At 47.1% G+C, this 24,861-nt stretch overlaps 1 long non-coding RNA gene across 1 annotated transcript; it reads right to left on the reverse strand.

The window, feature by feature from the left end:
- Positions 1–278: 278 nt before the first annotated feature.
- On the reverse strand, positions 279–9,544 carry LOC139257037 (uncharacterized). Its single transcript, XR_011592219.1, has 3 exons — positions 9,339–9,544; positions 8,224–8,310; positions 279–1,167 (listed from the first exon to the last, which is right to left on the reverse strand). It is a non-coding gene; the product is annotated as an uncharacterized lncRNA (long non-coding RNA).
- Between the last annotated feature and the right edge of the window lie 15,317 nt (positions 9,545–24,861).

Below are 24,861 nucleotides of genomic sequence, written 5' to 3' on the forward strand. Positions count from 1 at the left end.
CAGCAGAATCCAATCCCTGCGTTCACTTGTGAACTCGCTGGTGTGTCAGCAGGTTGGATGATGTAGTGAATCCCTTCCCACAGTCGGAGCAGGTGAACGGCCTCTCCCCAGTGTGAACTCGCTGGTGTTTCAGCAGTTGGGATGATGTAGTGAATCCCTTCCCACAGTCGGAGCAGGTGAACGGTCTCTCCCCAGTGTGACCTCGCTGGTGTTTCAGCAGGTCGGATGACTGAGTGAATCCCTTCCCACAGTCGGAGCAGGTGAACGGTCTCTCCCCAGTGTGACCTCGCTGGTGTTTCAGCAGGTTGGATGACTGAGTGAATCCCTTCCCACAGTCGGAGCAGGTGAACGGTCTCTCCCCAGTGTGACCTCGCTGGTGTTTCAGCAGGTTGGATGATGCAGTGAATCCCTTCCCACAGTCGGAGCAGGTGAATGGCCTCTTTCCAGTGTGAACTCGCTGGTGTATCAGCAGGTCGGATGATGCAGTGAATCCCTTCCCACAGTCAGAGCAGGTGAATGGCCTCTTTCCAGTGTGAACTCGCTGGTGTATCAGCAGGTCGGATGATGCAGTGAATCCCTTCCCACACTCTGAACAGGTGAACGGCCTCTCCCCAGTGCGACCTCGCTGGTGTCCCAGCAGGCTGGATGATGCAGTGAATCCCATCCCACAGTCGGAGCAGGTGAATGGCCTCTCCCCAGTGTGAAGTCGCTGATGCCTCAGCAGGTGGGATGATGTAGTGAATCCCATCCCACAGTTAGAGCAGATGAACGGCCTATCCCCAGTGTGAACTCGCTGGTGTGTCAGCAGGTCGGATGACAGAGTGAATCCCTTCCCACAGTCGGAGCAGGTGAACGGTCTCTCCCCAGTGTGAACTCGCCGATGTGTTTCCAGCTGGGACAGGTAGTTGAAACGTTTCCCACAATCCCCATATTTACACAGTTTCTCCCCAGTGTGACTGCACTTGTGTCTCTCCAGTTTGGATGATTGACTGAAGCCTTGTCCACACACAGAGCACGTGTACCGTTTCTCCCCACTGTGAACTGTGCCTTCTGCTTCCATGGTCAAAAGCTGATGATATTCCAGTCCCGATGTACCGAGTGACTGCAAGATCTTGAGGTGATGTTTGGTTTCAGCTTCCAGTCTACAAATCCTCCCCTTTTAACACCCTGCAAAGTGAATTTCAAACAGGAAAAAGGGAGTGTGAGAGAGAACCCACAAAAACACAAAGGCAGGTTGTGAAATGGAGCTTAATGAATCTGGTCATTTGTGGGGCCGGCACTAGAAAAAAGTGACCATGAAAGCTGCCGGATTGTCATAAAAACACATCTGGGTCAGTACTGTCCTTCAGGGAAGAGAACCCGGGGACCTAGAGCCACTCTTGGTGTTGCCCGGGGACCGAGAGCCACACTCGGTGTTGCCCGGGGCCCCGAGAGCTGCACTCGGTGTTGCCCGGGGACCGAGAGCCACACTTGGCGTTGCCCGGGGCCCCGAGAGCCACACTCGGTGTTGCCCGGGGACTGAGAGCCACACTCGGTGTTGCCCGGGGACCGAGAGCCACACTCGGTGTTGCCCGGGGACTGAGAGCCGCACTCGGTGTTGCCCGGGGACCGAGAGCCACACTCGGTGTTGCCCGGGGACTGAGAGCCACACTCGGTGTTGCCCGGGGACCGAGAGCCACACTCGGTGTTGCCCGGCGATGGAGAGCCACACTCGGTGTTGCACGGGGACCGAGAGCCGCACTCGGTGTTGCCCGGGGACTGAGAGCCACGCTCGGTGTTGCCCGGGGACTGAGAGCCACACTCGGTGTTGCCCGGGGACCGAGAGCCACACTCGGTGTTGCCCGGAGACTGAGAGCCGCAGTCGGTGTTGCCCGGGGACCGAGAGCCACACTCGGTGTTGCCCGGGGACTGAGAGCCTCACTCGGTGTTGCCCGGGGACTGAGAGCCACACTCGGTGTTGCCCGGGGACTGAGAGCCACACTCAGTTAAAAAGGAGGCAGACAAAAAGCAGGAAACTATAGACCAGTTCGCCTAACATCTGTGGTTGGGAAAATGTTGAAGAGCTCATTCTTAAAGTAGCATTAGCACGCCATTTGGAAAAGCATAATTCGGTCAGGCAGTGTCAGCATGGATTTATGAAGGGGAAGTTAAGTTTGACAAATTTGCTGGAATTCTTTGAGCATGTAACGAACAGGGTGGATAAAGTGGGTGTGGTGTATTTGGACTCCCAGAAGGCATTTGACAAGGTGCCATATAAAAGATTACTGCACAAGATAAAAGTTCACGGGCTGGGGGTAATATATTAGCATGGATCGAGGTTTGGCTAACTAACAGACAACAGAGAGGTTGGGTGAATAGTTCATTCTTGGGTTGGCAATCAATAACTAGTGGGGTGCCGCAGGGATCAGTGCTGGGACCCCAACTATTTACAATCTATATTAACGACTTGGAAGAAGGGACAGACTGTAACGTAGCCAAGTTTGCTGGCGATATAAAGATGGGAGGAAAAGCAATGTGTGAGGAGGACACAAATAATCTGTAAAAGGACATAGACAGGCTAAGTGAGTGGGCAAAAATTTGGCAGATGGAGTATAATGTTGGAAAGTGTGAGGTCATGCATTATGGCAGAAAAAAAATCAAAGAGCAAGTTATTATTTAAATGGAGAAAGATTGCAAAGTGCTGCAGTACAGCGGGACCTGGGGGTACTTGTGCATGAAACACTGAAGGTTAGTATGCAGGTACAGCAAGTGATCAGGAAGGTCAACTGAATCTTGGCCTTTATTGCAAAGGGGTTGGAGTATAAAAACAGGGAAGTCTTGCTACAGTTATACAAGTTATTGGTGAGACCACACCTTGAACACTGCGTGCAGTTTTGGTTTCCATATTTATAAAAGGATATACTTGCTTTGGAGGAAGTTGAGAGAAGGTTCACTAGGTTGATTCCGGAGATGAGGGGTTGACTTATGAGAAAAGATTGAGGAGGGTTGGGCCTCTACTCATTGAATTCAGAAGAACGAATGAGAGGTGATTTATCAAAACGTATAAGATAATGAGGGGGCTTGATAAGGTGGTAGCAGAGAGGGTGTTTTCACTGATCGGGGAGACGACAACTAGGGGGCATAATCTTAGAATAAGGGGCCCCCATTTAAAACTGAGATGAGGAGGAATTTCTTCTCTCAGAGGGTTATAAACCTGTGGAATTCGCTGCCTCAGAGACCTGTGGAAGCTGGGACATTGAATATATTTAAGACAGAGATAGACATTGTCTTAACTGATAAGGGAATAAGGGGTTATGGGGAGCGGGCAGGGAAGTGGTCCTGAGTCCATAATCGGATCAGCCATGATCGTATTAAATGGTGGAGCAGGCTCGAGGGGCCGTATGCCTACTCCTGCTCCTATTTCTTATGTTCTTATTTTCTTATATAGTGGGTGTCTGGTATGGGAGTGTGGATTTGATTCTGTATCTGTCCATCTCTGGTATGTGGATGAGGGTTTTACTCTGCATGTTAGTTTCTGATACGAGAGCATGGGTTTTATCCAGTAACTGTCAATTTCTGGTAATTGTCTGTGGGTTTCATTCTGTAACAAAAAGGGCCATATTACAACAATAAGGGTGTTTAAAAAAAACAAGCCTGAAAGCTCTGAGTCTCAAAGCGAGATGCATTCGTAATAAGGTGGACGAATTAACTGCACAGATAGCTGTTAACGGATATGATGTAATTGGGATTACTGAGACATGGCTCCAGGGTAACCAAGGCTGGGAACATAACATCCAGGGGTGTTCAATATTCAGGAAGGATAGCCAGAAAGGAAAAGGAGGTGGGGTAGTGTTAATGGTTAAAGAGGAGGTTAATGCAATAGTAAGGTAGGACATTAGCTGGGATGTGGAATCTATATGGGTAGAGCTGCGAAACACCAAAGTGCAGAAAACGTTAGTTGGGGTTATGTACAGACCACTAAACAGTAGTAGGGAGGTTGGGGGTGGCATCAAACAGGAAATTAGGGATGCGTGCAATAAGGGTACAGCAGTTATCATGGGTAACCTTAACCTCGATATTGATTGGGCTAACCAAACTTAGCAATACTGTGGAGGAGGTTTTTCTGGAGTGCCTCAGGGATGATTTTCTAGACCAATATGTTGAGGAACCAACTGGAGAGCAGGCCATCCTAGACTGGGTCTTGTGTAATGAGAGAGGATTAATTAGCAATCTGGTCATGCGTGGCCCCTTGGGGAAGAGTGACCATAATATGGTAGAATTCTTCATTAAGCTGGAGAGTGACACAGTTAACTCAGAGACTAGGGTCCTGAACTTAAAGGAAACGTCAATGGTATGAGACGTGATTTGGCTGGGATAAACTGGCGAATGATACTTAAAGGGTTGACGGTGGATAGGCAATGGCAGACATTTAAAGATCACATGGATGAATTACAACTATTGTACATCCCTGCCTGGCATAAAAATAAAACCGAAAAGGTGGCTCAACCGTGGCTAACAAGAGAAATTAGGGACAGTGTTAAATCCAAGGAAGAGGCATATAAATTGGCCAGAAAAAGCAGCAAACCTGAGGACTGGGAGAAATTTAGAATTCAGCAGAGGAGGACAAAGGGTCTAATTAGGACGGGGAAAATAGAGTATGAGAATAAGCTTGCAGGGAACATAAAAACTGACTGCAAAAGATATGTGAAGAGAAAAAGATTGATGAAGACAAACATGGTCCCTTGCAGTCAGAATCAGATGAATTCATAATTGCTAACAAGGAAATGACAGATCAATTGAACAAATACTTTGGTTCTGTCTTCACGAAGGAAGACACGAATAACCTCCCAAAATTACTAGGGGACTGAGGGTCTAACAGGAAGGAGGAACTGAGGGAAATCCTTATTAGTCAGGAAATGGTTGTTGGGAAACTGATGGAACTGAAGGCCGATAAATCTCCAGGGCCTGATAGTCTGCATCCCAGAGTAGTTAAAGAAATGGCCCTAGAAATAGAAGATGCATTGGTGGTCATTTTCCTGAATTTCATGGACTATGGATCAGTACCTATGGATTGGAGGGTAGCTAATGTAACCCCTCTTTTTAAAAAAAGGAGGGGGGAGAGAAAACAGGGAATTATAGACCGGTTTGCTTGACATCGGTGTGGGGAAAATGCTGGAATCAATTATTAAAGATGTAATAGCAGATAATTTGGAAAGCAGTGACAGGATTGGTCCAAGTCAGCATGGATTTATGAAAGGGAATTCATGCTTGACAAATCTTCGAGAGTGTTTTGAGGATGTAACTAGTCGAGTGGATAAGGGAGAACCAGTGGATGTGGTGTATCTGGAATTTCAAAAGACTTTTGACAAGGTCCCACACAAGAGATTAGTGTGCAAAATTAAAGCACATGGTATTGGGGGTAATGTATTGACGTGGATAGAGAACCGGTTGGCAGACAGGAAGCAAAGAGTAGGAATAAACGGGTCTTTTTCAGAATGGCAGGCAGTGACTAGTGGGGTGCTGCAAGGTTCAGTGCATTGATCCCAACTATTTACAATATATATTAATGATTTAGATGATGGAATTGAAAGTAATATCTCCAAGTTTGCAGATGACACTAAGCTGGGTGGCAGTGTGAGCTGTGAGTAGGATGCTAAGAGGCTGCAGAGTGACTTGGACAGGTTAGGTGAATGGGCAATTGCATGGCAGATGCAGTATAATGTGGATTATTGTGAGGTTATCCACTTTGGTGGCAAAAACAGGAAGGCAGATTATCTGAATGGTGAGAGATTAGTAAAATGGGAGGTGCAAATAGACCTGGGTGTCATGGTACATCAAGTCACTGAAGGTAGGCATGCAGGTCCAGCAGGCAGTAAAGAAAGCAACTGGCATGCTGGCCTTCATAGCGAGGGGGTTTGAGTATAGGAGCAGGGAGGTGTTACTGCAGTTGTACAGGGCCTTGGTGAGGCCACGCCTTGAGTATTGTGTGCAGTCTTGGTCTATTAATCTGAGCAAGGACTTGCTTGCTATTGAGGGAGTGCAGCGAAGGTTCACCAAACTAATTCCCGGGATGGCAGGACTGACATATGAAGAAAGACTGGATCAGCTAGGCTTACACTCACTGGAATTTAGAAGAATGAGAGGGGATCTCATAGAAACATATAAAATAATGACGGGACTGGACAGGTTAGAGGCAGGAAGAATGTTCCTGATGTTGGGGAAGTCCAGAATCAGGGTCACAGTCTCAGGATAAGGGATAAGCCATATTGGACTGAAATGAGGAGAAACTTTTTCACCCAGAGAGTGTTAAACCTGTGCAATTCTCTACCACAGAAAGTTGTGGAGTCCAGTTCGTTGGATATATTCAAGAGGGAGTTAGATGTGGCCCTTACGGCTAAGGGGATCAGGGGGTATAGAGAGAAAGCGGGAGTGAGGTACTGAAGTTGCGTGATCAGATTGAATGGTGGTGCAGGCTCGAAGGGCCGAATGGCCTACTCCTGCACCTATTTTCGATGTTTCTTTCCATTCTTGGTGTGTGAGTGTGTTCTGCGCTGTATCTGTCCATTTCTGTTATGTGAACGTTAGTTCTACTCCATACCCGTCATTCTCCAGTATGTTAGTATTGTTTTACTGTGTACCACCAATTCCTGATAGAGTATTGGTTTTACTTTCGAACTGTCAATTTGTGTTATGGAGGTGAGTTTTCAGCTGAATCTGTCGGTCTCTGGTAAATGAGTCTGAGTTTTACTCTGTATCTATCTGTCTCTGGTATGTGAGTGTGGGCCTTTATCTGTATCTCTCCATTTCTGTTATGGGAGCCTGGGTTTTATTTTGTACCTGTCAAGTTCTGATCTGTGATTGTGGGCCTTACTCTATAGCTGCCAGTTTCTGTTTAATTGTGAGTGGACTTTTCTTTGTACCTGTCAGTTTCTGGAATGAAAGAGAGATCTTTACCCTGTACCTGTCAATTACTGGTTCGTGAGTCTGGGCATGTCACTGTATGTCAATTTATGTTAAGGGAATATGGATTTTAAGATGTCAGCCTCTGATATGTGAGTATGGGTTTTATACTGTATCACTCAGTCTCTGATATGTGAGTGTGGGTTTTATACTGTATCACTCAGTCTCTGATATGTGAGTATGGGTTTTATACTGTATCTCTCAGTCTCTCATATGTGAGTGTGGGTTTTATCCTGTATCTCTCAGTCTCTGATATGTGAGTGTGGGTTTTATACTGTATCACTCAGTCTCTGATATGTGAGTATGGGTTTTATACTGTATCACTCAGTCTCTGATATGTGAGTGTGGGTTTTATACTGTATCACTCAGTCTCTGATATGTGAGTATGGGTTTTATACTGTATCTCTCAGTCTCTCATATGTGAGTGTGAGTTTTATACTGTATCTCTCAGTCTCTGATATGCAAGTGTGTGTATTTTTCTGTCATTGTCAGGTTTTGGTGTGTGTTGAGGTTTAATCTGTGCCTCTCAGTTTCTGCTGCGGTAGTCTGGGTTTAATCTGTATTTGCCAGTCTCTGGTATGTGAAAGTGAGAATCAATGTTACTTTTTACCTGTATTTCTCTGATATGTGAGTGAAGATTTTGCGTTCTCCATGTCATTGTTCAGATGTGCGGGTGTGGGTTTTACTCTGCCCCGATCAGTTCCTGCGATGCAAGTAACAATTTTACTTACTGCCTTTCAGTTTTCCGATATGTGCCCATGGGATTTACACTTTACCTGTCACTCTCTGGTATGTAAGTGGGGATTTTATTCTGTTACTGTCACTTTCATATATGTGGGTGTGTGTTGTATACTGTATGTCAGTCTGTGGTACAGGAATGTGGGTTTTATTCTGCACCTGTCATCTTCTGGTATGTTCGGGGGGTTAAATACTGAATCCGTCAGATTCTGAAACACGAATATGGCTTTTGCTCTGTACCCATCAGCTTCTGATATGCGAGTGTGGTTTATACTTTCTGTTTGACATTTTTTCTGATAGATGATTGTCTTTTATTCTCTACCTGCCAGTTTCTGGCAAGTGTGTGTGGGTGTTTAATGTACCTGTCAGTGTGATCTGTTTCAATGGTGAAACAGCATCTGATTCGACTGCTCCATGTGGCTGTAAGATTCACAATGTAACTCTGCCACTTCGGATCACTGTGGGACTGACAGCTTCTGCTGCCTGTGACAATGGACTTGAGGCCAGTTCTGTGTGTCTGCGCTCTGTGAGTGATAATCTACTTACTGTGTGTGAGAAGGAGCTGCCTGCACTGTTCCTTGTATTCTGGGTGGAGGAAAGATCACATTTGTTCTGGCTGGTTGAAGAATTTTGCTGTGAGAATAATAATACGAGAACATTATTAGTTCTAAGATATGGATGCGGGGACAATACGATGTATCTGAGGGAGTGACAATGTAGCTCTCGATCATCAGCAACACGGTTCGGGGGAACTCAGTTCACCGAAATATAACCCGTCTTTAAAATATCTTCTCCCACACTCCTCTCCTGATGCCTGCAATAGATGCACTTTGTGAAATTCCCCACATCCTCACTGTCAGACTGTGTTTCCACTGCTCACTGCCCAAGAACAACAGACACAGTGAGATTGGAACTGAATCAGGAACACTCACTACTGATTTGGGGAAAGAAAGCTGCAATGATTTGAAAGAGCGAGTGGTTTACTTTCTCTGTTACCTCACACTGTCCACACACAGCCCGAGAATGGCCTCCCCCTTCCCCCACTCACATCATGTCCCGGAACTAGTTCCTGCTCCACTCTGCCTCTTACACACAGCCCCCGAGGGAACTAAACCAGGAACGTTCACTACTGGTTTGGAGAGAGAAAGCAGCAGATTGTAAATAGCGGATTCTGCCCATTCTGTCTCCCTTACCCTGGACACACACTGTCCACACACAGCCCGAGAATGGCCTCCCCCTTCCCCCACTCACACTACGCACTGACACTGGTTCTTGGTCCACTCTGCCCCTTACACACAGCCCCCGACTCCCCCTGAACTCCTCCCGGACTCAATGCCGATCTCTGAGACTTATCCCGGGGGTGTCTCCAATCCCGGCTGTTTTAAACCATCTTCTTCCGCTCAATGAGTGAATGGTGATCCCAGGCAGGGCTGGGGCAGGGGAGGGTGCATGTGCTATTCTGCTCACTGGGAATGACACAGGGGGTGGGGCTGAACCGCGCATGTGCAGCTCTCTGTATTAATTCAATCTGTAAAAATCAAAGTGCACCTTTCCCAATTTACTTTTATCAGAATCTGATCAAAGGAACTCAGCTGTTACTTTACCAAGATGGCCGCGCATGCGCTTTGCCGCTCAATGAATCAAGATGACGGAGGACTGACCCTGACTTCCTGTACAAAGATGGCCGCCGTTTCCCGGGGCCGGTGACCGGGAGAAAGCCTTGAGGCTGCAGCCGCCGATATTCCGGTTGTTATTCCGGGCTTCCGGCGGGCACCGGTTGTTTATGAAGCCTCCCCGGCTCCCCGCTGCTCCATTACTCCCCTCCGCCCCGCGGAGAATGGACTGTTTTGCGGAACAGATGTTCACCATGTCCTTTCCGCCATTACACGCACCGCGCATGCTCCAAACACAGCTCGGTCTCGCACCTGCGCACTGGGCCCCTGTAGTCTGGGCTCGGCACGTCCTCCGTCGCGGGGAATGCTGGGTAAATACCCAAGACCACCTCAGTGACTGGGACAGGAATTCCTGGGCCCCCATTGGGCACTGAACATGGTCATTCTGGCCCTCAGTCATTGTTCCTGCTGCTCTGCATAACCCTGTACCTGAGCTGGACAGTAATGTTCTGTCTCAGGATTGTTTCAAACACCCTGTGTCCAATATTGGATTTCTCCACAAAAATAGACTCATTAATGTTCCCGTCCCTTCCATTTTGGGCCTTTTCTTACTCTAGATTGTTTCACTTCTCACGTAATTCATCTTTTCCCACATCAAATCCCAAACTTGTTTCATTTGAGTATCCGGCTTGTGGGTGTCTCAGACTGAACCGGCGTGTCTCACTTTACACTCATTTAACGTTCCTTTCAACCAACCCTTGAAAGAACTATCTTTCGTAAGACTGTAAATCTGTTATTTCCTGTATTTAACGATTTTTGAATGTGGTTAATAGATCTTCACACATACTGCATGTGATCAACTTTGAAATGTTCTGACCTTTGAAATTGCCTTTGCTTATTTTGATGGGTTAGTTGATTACAATTACTTATTACTAACATACCTTGCAGTATTTCTTGCATCAAAATAATTGTTTAAATACTTTCTTTATCAGGTTTTTAACTTCCCCACTGATCTCTGTTTCTTCTTGTGGGGGAATCTAGAACTCGGTGGCAAAGTCTGAGCATAAGGGGGGCCCCAATTAAAATGGAAATGAAGAGGAATTTCTTCTCTCAGAGGGTCGTGAATCTTTGAAATTCTCTACCCCAAAGAACAGTGGAGTCTGGTTCATTGAAAATATTTAAGTTGCAGATAGAGTGATTTTTGAAAGAGAGTGGAGTCAAGGTTTATGAGGAGATGGCAGGGAAGCGGAATTGAGGCCAAGATCAGATCAGCCAAGATCTTATTGAATGGCGGGGTGGGCTGAAGGGGCCTGATGGCTGCTGCTGCCCCTATTTCTTATGTTGTTAGCGTTGGTTAGGGGCTGGGTTTAGATGTAGGTTTAGTGGTTGTGGTTTGTGGTTATTTGTTTAGGATTGGAATTAGTGATTGGGATAGTCAATAGGATATTCGGCTTAGGATATAATGATTTACTTAGAAAGCACTATTGGCAATATAAGTGTTACTGGACATGCCCTTTTCCATTTCATGTTTTTAACCTCACAGAGCCGAGTACCAAAACAGCCTCACAATGTGTTCATTCAAGGAACCAGCTTTCCTGCACAAGTCTCATTTCTTTCTGTCAACAACACATCGTAATCTCAACATTTCTCATGGAAAAATAAATTAGTGACATTAGATTTGGGTATTTTGGAACAATAAAAGATGGATACAGTTGTTGCACTGGTTACATCCAATCATCAACCTGCCTGAAAAGGACTTCTGGCAATAATCTGTCACCAGGCCCCACCAGTCACCGTCTGATTCCTCCATCGTCTCTTCATTCATTATCCACCATTCCCCCTAACTGGAGCTGCTTTCACCGGCATGACCATTCTCCATACTGAGGCTATCTCATTATCAAGCAGACCATGATCACCGGCACAGACTGGTTAGTCCGAGTGGCTCATTTCTGTGTAATTCTGTAATTTTGTAGTCTCATTGTAAGTGGTCCCTGGATTTGATGATTCATTGTAACTAGTCACTGGATTTGGTGCCTCAGTGTAAGGGGAGCCTGGATTTGGTGCCTCATTGTAAGGGGTCCCTGGATTTGGTTCCTCAGTGTAAGGGGTCCATGGATTTTGTGCCTCAGTGTAAGGCGTCCCTGGATTTGGTGCCTCAGTGTAAGGGGTCCATGGATTTGGTGCCTCAGTGTAACGGGTCCCTGGATTTGGTGCCTCAGTGTAAGGGGTCCCTGGATTTGATGACTCAGTGTAAGGGGTTCCTGGATTTGGTGTCTCAGTGTAAGGGGTCCCTGGATTTGATTCCTCAGTGTAAGGGGTCCCTGGATTTGGTGCCTCAGTGTAAGGGGTCCCTGGATTTGGTGTCTCAGTGTAAGGGGTCCCTGGATTTGATGCCTCAGTATAAGGGGTCCCTGGATATGGTGCCTCAGTGTAAGTGGTCCCTGGATTTGATGCCTCAGTGTAAGGAGTCCATGGATTTGATGTCTCAGTGTAAGGGGTCCCTGGATTTGATGTCTCAGTGTAAGGGGTCCCTGGATTTGGTGCCTCAGTGTAAGTTGTCCCTGGATTTGATGCCCCAGCGCAAGTGGCCCCTGGATTTGATGCCCCAGTGCAAGTGGTCCCTGGATTTGGATTTACCATGAAAGTGGTTCCTGGATTTGGTGTCTTAATGTTGGTGGTCCCTGGATTTTGTCATGTATTCAACTATCATTGTAACCCATGTATAAGCTGACCTAAGTTGTACACATTGAGAACATTGACCACAAGGGGGTGAACTTGTGGCAGACACTCCTAACCTGGACTTTCAGGTATAAAAGGGGAAGCTCCACCCACCTTCATCGCTTGAGATCTTGGTAATAAAGGCAACTGGTCACAGAGTGACCTTCTCTCAAGTATGGGCCTCGTGTCCATTTATACTGTATAGTAAGGACATATCATTGGCGACGAGAAACTGGGATTTAAACCACGCGAGCATGGACACTAGTAGCACAGAAGAGAGGTACTGTGTTGGTGGTGATTGGGACGACTTTATTGAGAGATTACAGCAAAGTTTTGTCACTAAGGAAAGTTTGGGACAGGATTCGGCCGACAAACGCAGGGCTCATCGTGACGGTTTGTGGATCCAGAATGTACTTCCTGATGAAGGCCCTTTTAGCACCAGAGAAGCCGGGGACAAGACATTCGAAGAGTTCAGTAAATTGATCGGGGAACACATTAAACCTGCGAGCAGCATGCACAAAGCGAGACACCAGTTTTACATGAACTGGCGGTGAGAAGGGCAAAGCGTTCCTGACTTCGTGGCAGATCTCAAGCGACTGGCGAGTATATGTAAGTTCACAGATACAGGCAGAGCGGAGATGATGCGAGACTTTTTTATTGAGGGCATCGGGCATGCTGGGGTTTTCAGGAAACTGATTGAGACCAAAGACTTGGCCTTGGAAGCGGCTCTGACAGCCCAGACTTTAACTCAGGGGAGGAAGAGACCAGAATGATGTATGACAAAAATCTTGGATCAAATGCGGCAAATGACCAGGGAGTCAACATTGTTAACGCGGCACACAGTTCTCGAGGCAGACAATGGCAATCGGACATGTCCCACCATGCAGTCGAACCCAAAAGGGGAATTCAACAGAGACAATGGCTAGCTGAACGGTGAATCATGCCATTGCAATGGACAATGCGGCCAGTAATGGGACAATCAACACCTGTTAATGGTGCATTTAAGGACAGTTACAGAGACAGTCAGAGACGATCGACTGGTAATGGACCTTTTGTTTCCAACAATGGGTCCTCCAGCTCATGCTGGAGGTGTGAAGCCAAACATCCAGACAGAGCCTGCAGCTATCAGCAATGTACCTGCAGAAACTGCAACGTCAGTGGTCATTTGGCGCGTATATGCAGGAAGCCTGCAGCCAGGTTGAAGTACGAGTAGGACAAGCCCGATGTAAGCCCTACGAGGCCAAATTAATACTGTGGAAAATCACAGGAAGCTGAAGTTCAGCGAGTTCATGTGGAGCACATATACAGTTCATATGACAGGACGCCACCAATAATGATGAAAGTGCTCCTCAATGGCATCCCAGTATTAATGGAGCTAGACACGGGGGCCAGACAGTCCTTGATGAGTATCAACCAGTTTGAAAGGTTGTGGGTGTCCAAGGCCAGGAGACCAAAATTATTGCCGATTGATGCACAGCTACGGACATATACAAAGGAGATTATTCCGGTGCTATATTCGGAGAACAGGTTGCCACTCTGGATTGTCCCGGGGGACGGTCCCACACTCCTGGGGAGGAGTTTGCTTGCTGTCATGAACTGAAAATGGGGCGATGTCAATGCATTTCTTTTTTTTTGGAGCGAGTATCATGCTCACAGGTCCTAGACAAATTTGACTCATTATTTCAACCCGGCATCGGCACTTTCATGGGGGCTGAGGTAGTGATTCACATTAACCCGGACGCCAGGCCAGTACACCACAAGGCCAGAGTGGTGCCGTACGTGATGCGGGAAAAAATAGAATGCGAATTCCTCCGCCTGCTGAGGGAAGGCATCATCTTGCCAGTTGAATTCAGTGACTGGGCGAGCCCGATCGTGCCGGTGCACAAAGCGGATGGGTCGGTCAGGGTATGAGGCGCTTACAAGGCCACCATCAACCGGGTCTCACTCCAAGACCAGTACCCGCTACCGAGAGTGGAGGACCTCTTTGCGACACTATCCGCTGGCAAACTTTTTTCAAAATTGGACCAGACCTCAGGTCACATGACCCAGGAGCTGGCGAGTGATTCAAAAAGGCTGACCACCATCACGACATACAAGGGGTTGTTTGAATATAACAGATATCTGTTTGGGATTCGTTCAGCCGCCGTGATCTTTCAGCAATATATGGAAAGCCTCCTCAAGTCGATTCCAAGGACGGTGGTTTTTCAGGACAACATCCTCATCACGGGTCGCGATGCTGAAGAACATCTCCACGACCTGGATGAGGTGCTACGCAGACTGGGCAGTGTAGGGCTGCGACTGAAAAAGGCAAAATGCATCTTCTTAGCTCCAGAGGTAGAATTCCTGGGGAGGAGGGTAGCAGCAGATGGGATCAGACCTACTGTGTCCAAAACGGAAGCGATCCGGAGAGCACCCACACCCCGTAACACGACGGAGCTGCATTAATTCCTGAACTTTTTTGGTAACTTTCTTCCCAAATTGAGCATGCTGTTAGAGCCGCTACACGTGCTCCCACGCAAAGGTCGCGATTGGGTCTGAGGGAACAGCCAGGAAAGGGCTTTTGATAGAGCACGCAACTTGTTATGCTCCAACAAACTGTTAACATTACATGACCCATGCTCTACCTGCTTCTCTCTGGAAAGAGAGAAGACTGCCTGGAAGAATCCCAGACTGAGGAAATTCAGAATCACGGTCACCTTCACAGCTAGTAGCAGCACTGTCCTTATCATGGAGTGAGGCTTCAGGTTTGGTTACAAGAGGTGGCAGAGTTCTATGAGCACCTCCTTTGTAAAGAGCAGACACCTCCCACACTGCTTCTAGCTCAGGCTGAGGTCAAACAATTGCTCTTGGAAGGCCCTAGTTTGGCAGGAAATTTGAGCTGGAGTCAGATCACAAATCCCTAACGTCCCTTTTAGCCGACAACAAGGCCATAAATGTGAATGTGTCGGCCCGCATACAGAGGTGGGCACTTACGTTAGCCGCCTATGACGACACAATTCAGCACAGATCGGGCACTGAACACTGTGCCGATGCACTCAGCAGGCTCCCACTAGCCACTACTGAGGGGGCAACTGAGCATGATGCTGAGATGGTCATGGCTGTTGAAGATTTCGAAAGTGAAGGTTCACCTGTGACAGCCCGTCAGCTTAAAGTCTGGACAAATAAAGACCCGCTACTGTCTTTAGTTAATAAATGTGTCCTGAATGGGGAGTGGGTAGCCACGTACAGGGCATGCCCTGAGAAAATTAAACCGTTTCATAGGCGCAAGGATGAACTCTCCACACTGGAGGTAAATCTAGGAGCTTCTGTGTGTTGGTGAGGTGATCACTGGACAATAAAGTGCAGAGACTGATGGGAGGCTGCTCATTACCCTCGGTGTAATTTAATCCCCTTACCACTGAATACTGCACACAGATGGTCACCTTGGTAACGGAATGGTCATTGTGACATCACTTTCTAAACAAGGGCACACAAGACAATGGGTCATCAATAAATGGTAAAGGGATTAAACACTCTGCAATTACATCATAAATAATAGGAAATAAATGCTGAAAAATAACTGGCGAAGATAATAGCTTATCTTTGTGGAATTCACTAGCAAACAATAAGAATGATGTGTTTACTTTACACACACACACTTACACATATATATGTAGCAAAGACTTTGTGTACACACTTTTCAGTTGTTGTACTTAAGCTGATGCAATATGTTTTATTAGGTCTTGCTGCGTCAGGATATAAAGATACCGCACGCTATTGCTCCTCCCGCTGCCTGGAGGAATGGAGCAGATATTTAAAGGGACAGGGACTCCCTTTTCTCTGCCTAGTTATACTTAAAAGAACAGTCCAATTTATCTCGGAGTGTCGGAGGACTTCACAAGCCGAGCTCCCATTAACAGTTGCTCCCTTCTGTATTGTGCAGTGATTGTAAAGCTGTTTATTTTCAGTGACTTGAGCCTTTCTATAATGTCTCAATTGTTTTTGATATATTTGATTTGCTTTTCTAATTTGAAAGGATTTCAGAATTGTGCATTGTGACGAAGGTTTTGTATAAAGGTAGATTAAATTTTGTTTGAAAATATTTTCCTAACACTCCCCCAACCCCACAAATTTTAGAACACTCTGCAATACTGACTGGGAAGTTCCCAAGTTCGGTCCTTGATCTGGGCTGTTAGTTGTTCTCAGTCAAGGCAGCAATTCAGGGGTTCTAATTGTCCTCACTATCACTGGGCTAAATATGAGTAAAAATTATCCAGTGCCCTTGCTCTTGATACCGATCCAGTGACATCAACTGGGAAGTGTGTGGATGTCACTTGAGGGCAGGATTGAACTCGGCTCTGATGCCTATCACAGTGGAAATTTCTATCCTGTACTTAAAGTAACAACTTTTGTAACCTCCATTTGCAGGGTATTAGAAGGGGAGGATCTGCAGCTTGGAAACGCAAATCAACCATCACTTCAAGATTTGAGGGAATCATCGGATTCATCAGGATCACCTTATCATCAGTCTTTGGAAAAACACCAATCACAGCGGGGAGAAACAGGACACATGTTCTGTGTGTGGATGCACCTTCAACCAGTCGTCTAGCCTGTGAGACTCGTGTGGCCAGCTGACTCAACACTGTGAATGTGGGGACAGTGGGAATGGATGCAGATGCGCCTCGGGTGAAAACACATCAGGGAGAGGCCGTTTACCAGCTGAATGTGGAAAGAGATGCAGTCGCTTATCTCAACAACTGCTGTAGGCACATGCTAAGTCCTGTCACTGAAAATGATTAACAGACTGGAATTTGTGTTCAGTGATCCCGGGCGTGTTCGCTATCCCTAATCTGGACACCAAGGCAGAGAGAGGCACTCTGGAAGGTGTGGGGAACTGGGACTTGTCCCTGAGAGTAACCAAAGGCATGAGAACTGAAACAATCGAGAGTTAGAAGGAGAAAAGGCCCAAAATGGAGCAGTCGCTAACAGGACATCAATAGTCGCCTCTTATCATAGAGATATCAAATATTGACACATTGTGTAATTTCAAATATCAAAATATTAAACTCCAGCCCAGTTTTCAGAATGATTAACATCAGCAGAAACAAATCCCAACTGACAGAACGAACACGATTCAGTCAGAATGTGATTAACAGAAGTATTAACAGTAGAACCCAACCCCTGCAGTCACTTGTGAACTCGCAATTCAGATAACTGAATGAATCTCTTCCCACAATTCGCCAGTGTTAACTCGCTGGAGTTTCAGCAGATGATGGAGTGAAACCCTACCCACACACAGAGCAGGTGAACGGTCTCTTCTCGGTGTGACTGTGACAATGAATTTGTAGATCAGACGGGGAGTGAATCCTTCCCCACAGTCTCCACATTCCCACGGTTTCTCCATGGTGTGGGTGTCCTTTTGTCTCTCCAGGTTTGACGATCAGTCCACACACTCTTTCCCTCTTCTCTTTTCACCGAAGGACTCCCAGTTCTGGACTCACTGCCGCCTCTGCGGGTGATCGATCGATAATCTATGAAATCCAACTTTTACAAAGATTAATCTGGAATGTGTCCCGATACAGAATCAGTGGAGATTGATTCTACTCATTGCAGATAGTTTGAAACGGAACCCGAATTTAATCCTGATTGTAACAGCCTGGGATTTACATGTGAAATATGGATTCAGACAAAAGGAAACAAAAAGTGTTTGGAAATATTTGGCTAATGGTGAAGTTCCCAACATAATCCGCAATTTTAACAATTCTTGGCGGGATTTTTGAATTTCTAAATCATTAGAGGACCGACTGTTGAACAGTCATTTCCGCCTCGGTTTCATTGGCGGACTAAACAGGCTGCGATTGGTCATCAGAAAAGACCAATGAAATTCACCACAGAGCGACCAATCACAAGTTCGCTCCCTGCATTTATCCTGAAGGTATAAGAAGGGCAGATGTGGGAGGAGTTTCTCATTCTTTCTCTGAACGTGTGCATTGTGGAAACGTGTAGAAGATGAAAAACCGGCTGTAAAGCTCGGCCCAAGGCCAAGTCTCGCTCCTCCCGGGCCGGACTGCAGTTCCCTGTGGGCCGTGTTCACAGGCTCCTGCGGAAGAGTAACTACGCTGAGCGTGTGGGTGCCGGAGCCCCGGTCTACATGGCTGCTGTGCTCGAGTATCTGACCGCTGGTCGGCCACGCGGCCCGCGACTACAAGAAGACCCGCTTCATCCCCAGACACCTGCAGCTGGCCATCCGCAACGACCAGGAGCTCAACAAGCTGCTGGGAAAGGTGACCCTCGCTCAGGGCGGGGTGCTGCCTAATATCCAGGCTGTGCTACTGTCATGAACTGGAAATGGGGCAATGCCAATGCAATTTCTTCTTTGGAGCGAAGATCATGCTCACAGGCCCTGGACAAATTTGACTCATTATTTCAACCAGGCATTGGCACTTTCATGTGGACCAAGGTAGTGATTCACATCAACCCGGACGCCAGTCCAGTACACCACAAGGCCAAAGCGGTGCCGTACGTGATGCAGGAAAAGATAGAAGGCGAATTGGAATGCTTGCTGAGGGAAGGTATCATCTCGCCAGTTGAATTCAGTTACTGGGTGAGCCTGATTGTGCCTGTACTCAAAGCGGATGGGTCGGTCATGAGATGTGGTGATTACAAGGCCACCATCAATCGGGTGTCACTCCAAGACCAGTACCCGCTACCGAGAGCGGAGGACCTCTTTGCGACGCTATCCGGTAGCAATTTCTTTTCAGAATTGGACCTGACCTCAGAATTGGACATGACCCAGGAGCTGGCGAGTGAGTCAACGAAGCTGACCATCATCACGACACACAAAAGGTTGTTTGAGTACAACATAGCTCCATTTGGAATTTGCTCGGCCGCCGCGATCTTTCAACAAAATATGGAACGCCTCCTCAATTCCAAGAACAGTGGTTTTTCAAGACGACATCCTCATCACGGGTTGCGATACTGAAGAATACCTCCGCAACCTGCAGGAGGTGCTATGCAGTCTGGACCGGGTAGGTCTGCGACTGAAAAAGGCGAAGTGCATCTTCCTAGCTCCAGAGATAGAATTCCTGAAGATGAAGGTAGAAGCAGACGGGAATGGTCCTACTGTGTCCAAAACGGAAGTGATCCAGAGAGCACCCAGACCCCGTAACACGACGAAGCTGCATTCATTCCTCGGGCTCCTGAATTATTTTGGTAACTTTCTTCCCACATTCAGCAGGCTGTTAGAGCCGCTACACATGCTCCTGCGCAAAGGTCGTGAATGGGTCTGGGGGCCAGCCAGGAAAGGGCTTTTGATAGAGCACAAAATTTGTTATGTTCCAACAATCTGTTAATGCTACATGACCCATGTAAGACATTTGTTTTAACATGCGATGCATCGTCCTATGGGGTCAGGTGTGTGTTGCAGCATGTTAATGCCAAGGGTCAGTTACAGCCGCTAGCTTATGCCTCCAGAAGTCTGTCCCAGGCAGAACGGGGCTACGGGATGGTAGAAAAGTAAGCGCTTGCATGGATATATGCTGTAAAAAAATGCACCAGTACCTGTTTGACAGGAACTTTGAGCTGGAGACGTATCACAAACCCCTAATGTCCCTTTTGGCCGACAACAAGGCCATAAATGCAAATGCATTGGCCCGCATACAGAGGTGGGCACTCACGTTAGCCGCCTATGACTATACAATTCAGCACAGACCGGGCACTGAAAACTGCGCCGATACACTCAGCAGGCTCCCACTAGCCACCACCGAGGGGGCAACCGAGCATGCTGCTGAGATGGTCATGGCTGTTGAAGTTTTCGAAAGCGAAGGATCACCTGTGACAGCCCGTCAGACAAAAATCTGTACAAATAGAGATGCGCTACTGTCTTTAGTCAGGAAATGTGTCCTGAATGGGGACTGGGCAGCCACGTATGGGGCATTCCCTGAAGAATTCAAACCATTTCACAGGCGCAAGGATGAACTCTCGATTCAGGCCAATTGCCTACTATGGGGAAACCGTGTAGTCATACCCCAGATGGGCAGAGAGATGTTCATCAGAGAACTCCACAATGAGCACCTGGGCATTGTCATGATGAAGGCAATTGCCAGCTCCCACGTTTGGTGGCCAGGGATAGATGCAAACCTGGAACTTTGTGTTCACAGACGCAACACGTGTGCCCAGCTGGGCAATTCACCCAGGGAAGTCTCCCCTTAGCCCCAGATCCTGGCCCGCCAAACCATGGTCATGTATCCATGTGGACTACGCAGGTTCTTTCATGAGAAAAATGTTTTTGGTTGTAGTAGACGCCTACTCCAAATGGATCGAGTGCGACATTCTCAATTCAAGCACATTCTCTGCCACGGTAGAAAGTCTACGGGCAATGTTCGCCGCCCATGGTCTAACAGACGTCTTGGTCAGCGACAATGGCCTGTGCTTTACAAGCATTGAATTCCAGGACTTCATGGCAGGAAACGGTATCAACCATGTCAGAACGGCACCGTTCAAGCCGGCCTCAAATGGTCAGTTGGAACGAGCAGTGCAGATAATCAAACAGTGGATGCTCAGAATCCAAGGGGGTTACCTACAAAGCCACTTATCATGTCTCCTGTTGGCCAATAGATCCCGACCACACTCGCTCACAGGGGTTCCACCAGCAGAGCTGCTGATGAAAAGGACGCTCAAAACCAGATTATCGCTTACACACCCCACCATGAAAGAAATTGTTGAGAGCAGGCGCCAGTCATAGTGTGACTACCATGACGGGACTGCGACGGCGTGATGTATTGATGTCAATGACCCTGTCTTTGTCCTCAACTACGCTGCAGGGCCCAAATGGCTCGCAGGCACTGTGGTTGCCAAAGAGGGAAATAGGATTCTGATCGTTAAACTTACCAATGGACAAATCTGCCGCAAACACGTGGATCAAATAAAAAGGAGGTTCAGCAACCCCATAGAAGAAGCAGAGGAAGAACACGATGTAGAGTTCACTCCACCACAGGTGACCGAACACCGGAACCAAGCGGAGGAGAGCCCAGTCACTGTGGGCAGTCCGGACGGGCCTGAGGCACCGCAAACAGCAGACACTCAGGCCAGCGCCAACAACTGGAGCCCCAACTCAGGCGCTCTACAAGGGAGCGGATACCACCAGAGAGACTTAACCTGTGATCGCAATAAGACTTTGGGGAGAGGTGATGTCATGTATTCAACTGTCAGTGTAACCCATGTATAAACTGACCTAAGTTGTACAACGTAAGAACATTGACCACAAGGGGGTGAACTTGTGGCAGACACTCCTAACCTGGACTTTCAGGTATAAAAGGGGAAGCTCCACCCACCTTCATCACTTCAGTGCTGGCTAATAAATGTTACTGATCACAGAGTGACCTTCTCTTAAGTATGGGCCTCGTCTGCATTTATACTGTATCGTAAGGACATATTAGACAGAGTGATCAAACTGCCCCGGTTCTGGTCTCTGGAAGAACTCCCATTCGGGATTGTTACACTGCGGGGAGTGTCGGGTTAATAAACGGACTGACGCAACAGGAATTGAAAAATAAACTTGATAAGTACTTGCGAGAGAGAATGTGTGACTGAAATCTGAGTCTCAGCCTCTAAACATGCTTTTAATTCGGCAGGCGATGTAAATGAACAGGTCTGAGAGTGAAGCTGCTTATCTGAGAATTAAAAACTAAATCTACAGCTGGAACTCCAAAGGTTCGCACACAATTGTTGAGGAAATAATTAGTGATTTCAGTTTAAAGAGAGATGCGTTTGTGCAGCTGTTTCAGAGAGGTTGTGGGTGGCTCTTAAAAGAGCAGTTGTGTTTGGGTTTGATCTCTCAGGACAGCGTGTGGTTTTACTTGGAGCTGGTGTACTTGGGCACCACCTTTGTCCCTTCCGACACGGCGTGCTTGGCAAGCTCCCCGGGCAGAAGCAGGCGCACGGCGGTCTGGATCTCCCGGGGGTTGATGGTGCGGCGCATGTTGTAATGGGCCAGGCGGGAAGCCTCACCAGCGATGGGCTCCAAAATATCCTTCACAACCGAGTTCATGATGCCCATGGCCTTGGAGGATAAGCCAGTGTCAGGGTGAACCTGCTTCATCACTTTGTAGCTGTAAATGTGGTAACTCTCTTTCCTTGACTGTCTGCGCTTCTTGCCGCTCTTCGGTGTTGTGTTAGTGAACGTTTTCTTGGCGCCTTTCCTGGCAGTAACTGGTGTTGGGAGCGTGCTCAGCGGCCGCCATATTGGTCAGGGCGGCCTCACGGCGCATGCACGGTCCTTTGTGCAGTGACAAAGGATGGGAGGGGCTTCAGGATGTCTGTCAGTTTCATTGGTCACATGTTTATGTAAGCTTCGTGGCCCCTGAAAGGGAGTCTTGTTGTTCTGATAGTTGTCTGGTGACGTTGGGCCATCACGCCTCACCCTATTGGGCCAGCCCAGCCCAAGCTAACCCTATTGGGCCAGCCCAGGCTCACCCTATTGGGCCAGCCCGGGTTAACCCTTTTGGGCCAGCCCGGGTTCACCCTATTGGGCCAGCACAAAAGGCCCAGTGACCAGCAGAGAAAATCAGCAGCTCATTGATTTTATTCTCACTCTGCGCACTGTATCCAACCATGTTAGCTGGAAATGATGAATACCATCGGCCTTTGAATGTGGAAGGAGAAACATTTTTCTGTTCTGTCTGTAGGAAAATATTTCAAACATCAGTGTGACTGGAAAAGCACCGAGACACACATACCCTATCCGAGTGAGAATATTCCAGTGTACTGACTGTGGAAAGAGCTTCAACCAGTTACACAGCCTGAAAAACATCGCAACATTCACAGCGGGGAGAAACTACACGTGTTCTGTGTGTGGACGAAACTTCAACTGATCGTCCAACCTGGAGAGACACAAGGACACCTGCTCCATGGAGAAATCATGGAAATGTGGAGACTGTGGGAAGGGATTCAGTTCCCAGTCAGATCCAGAAATCCATCATCGCAGTCACACTGGGGAGAGACCATTCACCTGCTCTGTGTGTGGCCAAGGTTTCACTCAGTCATCTGATCTGCTGAAACTCCAGCGAGTTCACACTGGGGAAGTGTGGGAGGGATTTACTCAGTCATTTGAATTGCGAGTTCGCAAGTGACTGCAGGGGTTGGGTTCTACTGTTATTACTGCTGTTAATCACATCCTGACTGAATCGTGTTTATTCTGTGAGTTGGGAATTGTTTCTGCTGATGTTAATCACCCATAAAACTGGGCTGGAGTTTACTATTTTGATATTTCAAATATTAGAATGTGTCGATACTTGAGATCTCCATGATAAAAGGAGACAAATTGATGTCTTGTTATCGACTGCTTCATTTTGCGCCTTTACTGCTTTCTAACTGTAGATTGTTTCAGTTCTCAGACCTTTGGTTACTCTCAGGACAAGTCCCAGTTCCCCATACCGTCCAGAGTGCCTTGATGTCCAGGGTAGGGATAGCTAACACACCCTGGATCACTAAACACAAAATCCAGTCTGTTAATCACTTACACATACTGGAATGTTCGTGTGTCCACAGCATCTCTGTCACCTTCAATGTGTGAATAGAGTATCACACCTGCAAAGCTGGTTTCAATTTAAATTTGAATCCACTCAGTAAATGTATTTTTTTTAAATATCTACAAGTAAACCGATCACATCAACTAATTGACAAATGTTTACAGTCTACTAGATGAACAAGTAAAAACATCGCGGCCCAATAACACAGCTCTATATTCACTGGAGAAAGTCTTTTATCGAAGTCCTCGAATGTCAGTTGGTGAGATGAGAGACTGAATCTCTTTCCACACTCAGCTGGTAAATGACCTCTCCACCCGATGTGTTTCCACCCGACGCCCATCTGCATCCATTCCCACTGTCCCCACATTTACAGTGTTTAGTCAGCTGGGCACACGAGTCTCACAGGTTGACGAATGGTTGAAGTTGCATCCACACACAGAACATGTGTCCTGTTTCACACCGCTGTGATTGGTGTTTTTCCAAAGGCTGATGATAAGGTGATCCTGATGAATCCAGTGAATCTCTCAAATCTTGACATGATGTTTGGTTTGAGTTACCAAGCTGCAGATCCTCCCCTTCTAATACCCTGCAAATGTAGGTTACAAACGTTGTTACTTTAAGTACAGGATAGAAATTCAGAACAGACAAGTCTAGATTCGATAGGACATTCTGTCCCCTCCTGTCCCTCCAAAGCTATAAATTCCTTTTTCTAGACACTCTCCCTCCATGCTTACTGTCTAAAATCAACTGCGAGTTACTTTCTCCAGGAAGTGCTAAATCTGGCTGAGTGCAATTCCACAGACATTTGTTAACCTCTGGTGCCTCATCATCAGTCGACTCAAAGAGTGTCAGCAGCATTTCCACCATGGTAGGCATCAGAGCCGAGTCCAATCCTACCCTCAAAGACATCCATACACTTCCCAATTGATATCACTGGATCAGTATCAAGAGCAATTGCACTGGCTAATTTTTACTCATATTTCGCCCAGTGGTACTGAGGACAATTATAACCCCTGAACTGCTGCCTTGGCTGAGATCAACTAACAGCCCAGATCAAGGATCGAACTTGGCACCTTCCCAGTCAGTATTGCAGAGTCTTCTAAAATTTTGGGGGGGGGGGGCGGAGGGAGGGTTAGAAAGATTATTTTGAAACAAATTTTACTCCACCTTTAAACAAAACTGCACAATTCTGAAATCTTTCCAAATTAGACAAGCAAGTCAAATGCATTATAAAAAAAATGTGACATTTGAGAAAGGCTCAAATCACTGAAATAGACAGCTTTAAAATCACAGCACAGTACAGAAGGGAACGATTGTTAATGGGAGCTCGGTTCGTGAAGTCCTCC

The sequence above is a fragment of the Pristiophorus japonicus genome, unplaced genomic scaffold, assembly GCF_044704955.1.
Source record: "Pristiophorus japonicus isolate sPriJap1 unplaced genomic scaffold, sPriJap1.hap1 HAP1_SCAFFOLD_80, whole genome shotgun sequence".
In the NCBI taxonomy this organism is placed as follows: Eukaryota; Metazoa; Chordata; class Chondrichthyes; family Pristiophoridae; genus Pristiophorus; species Pristiophorus japonicus.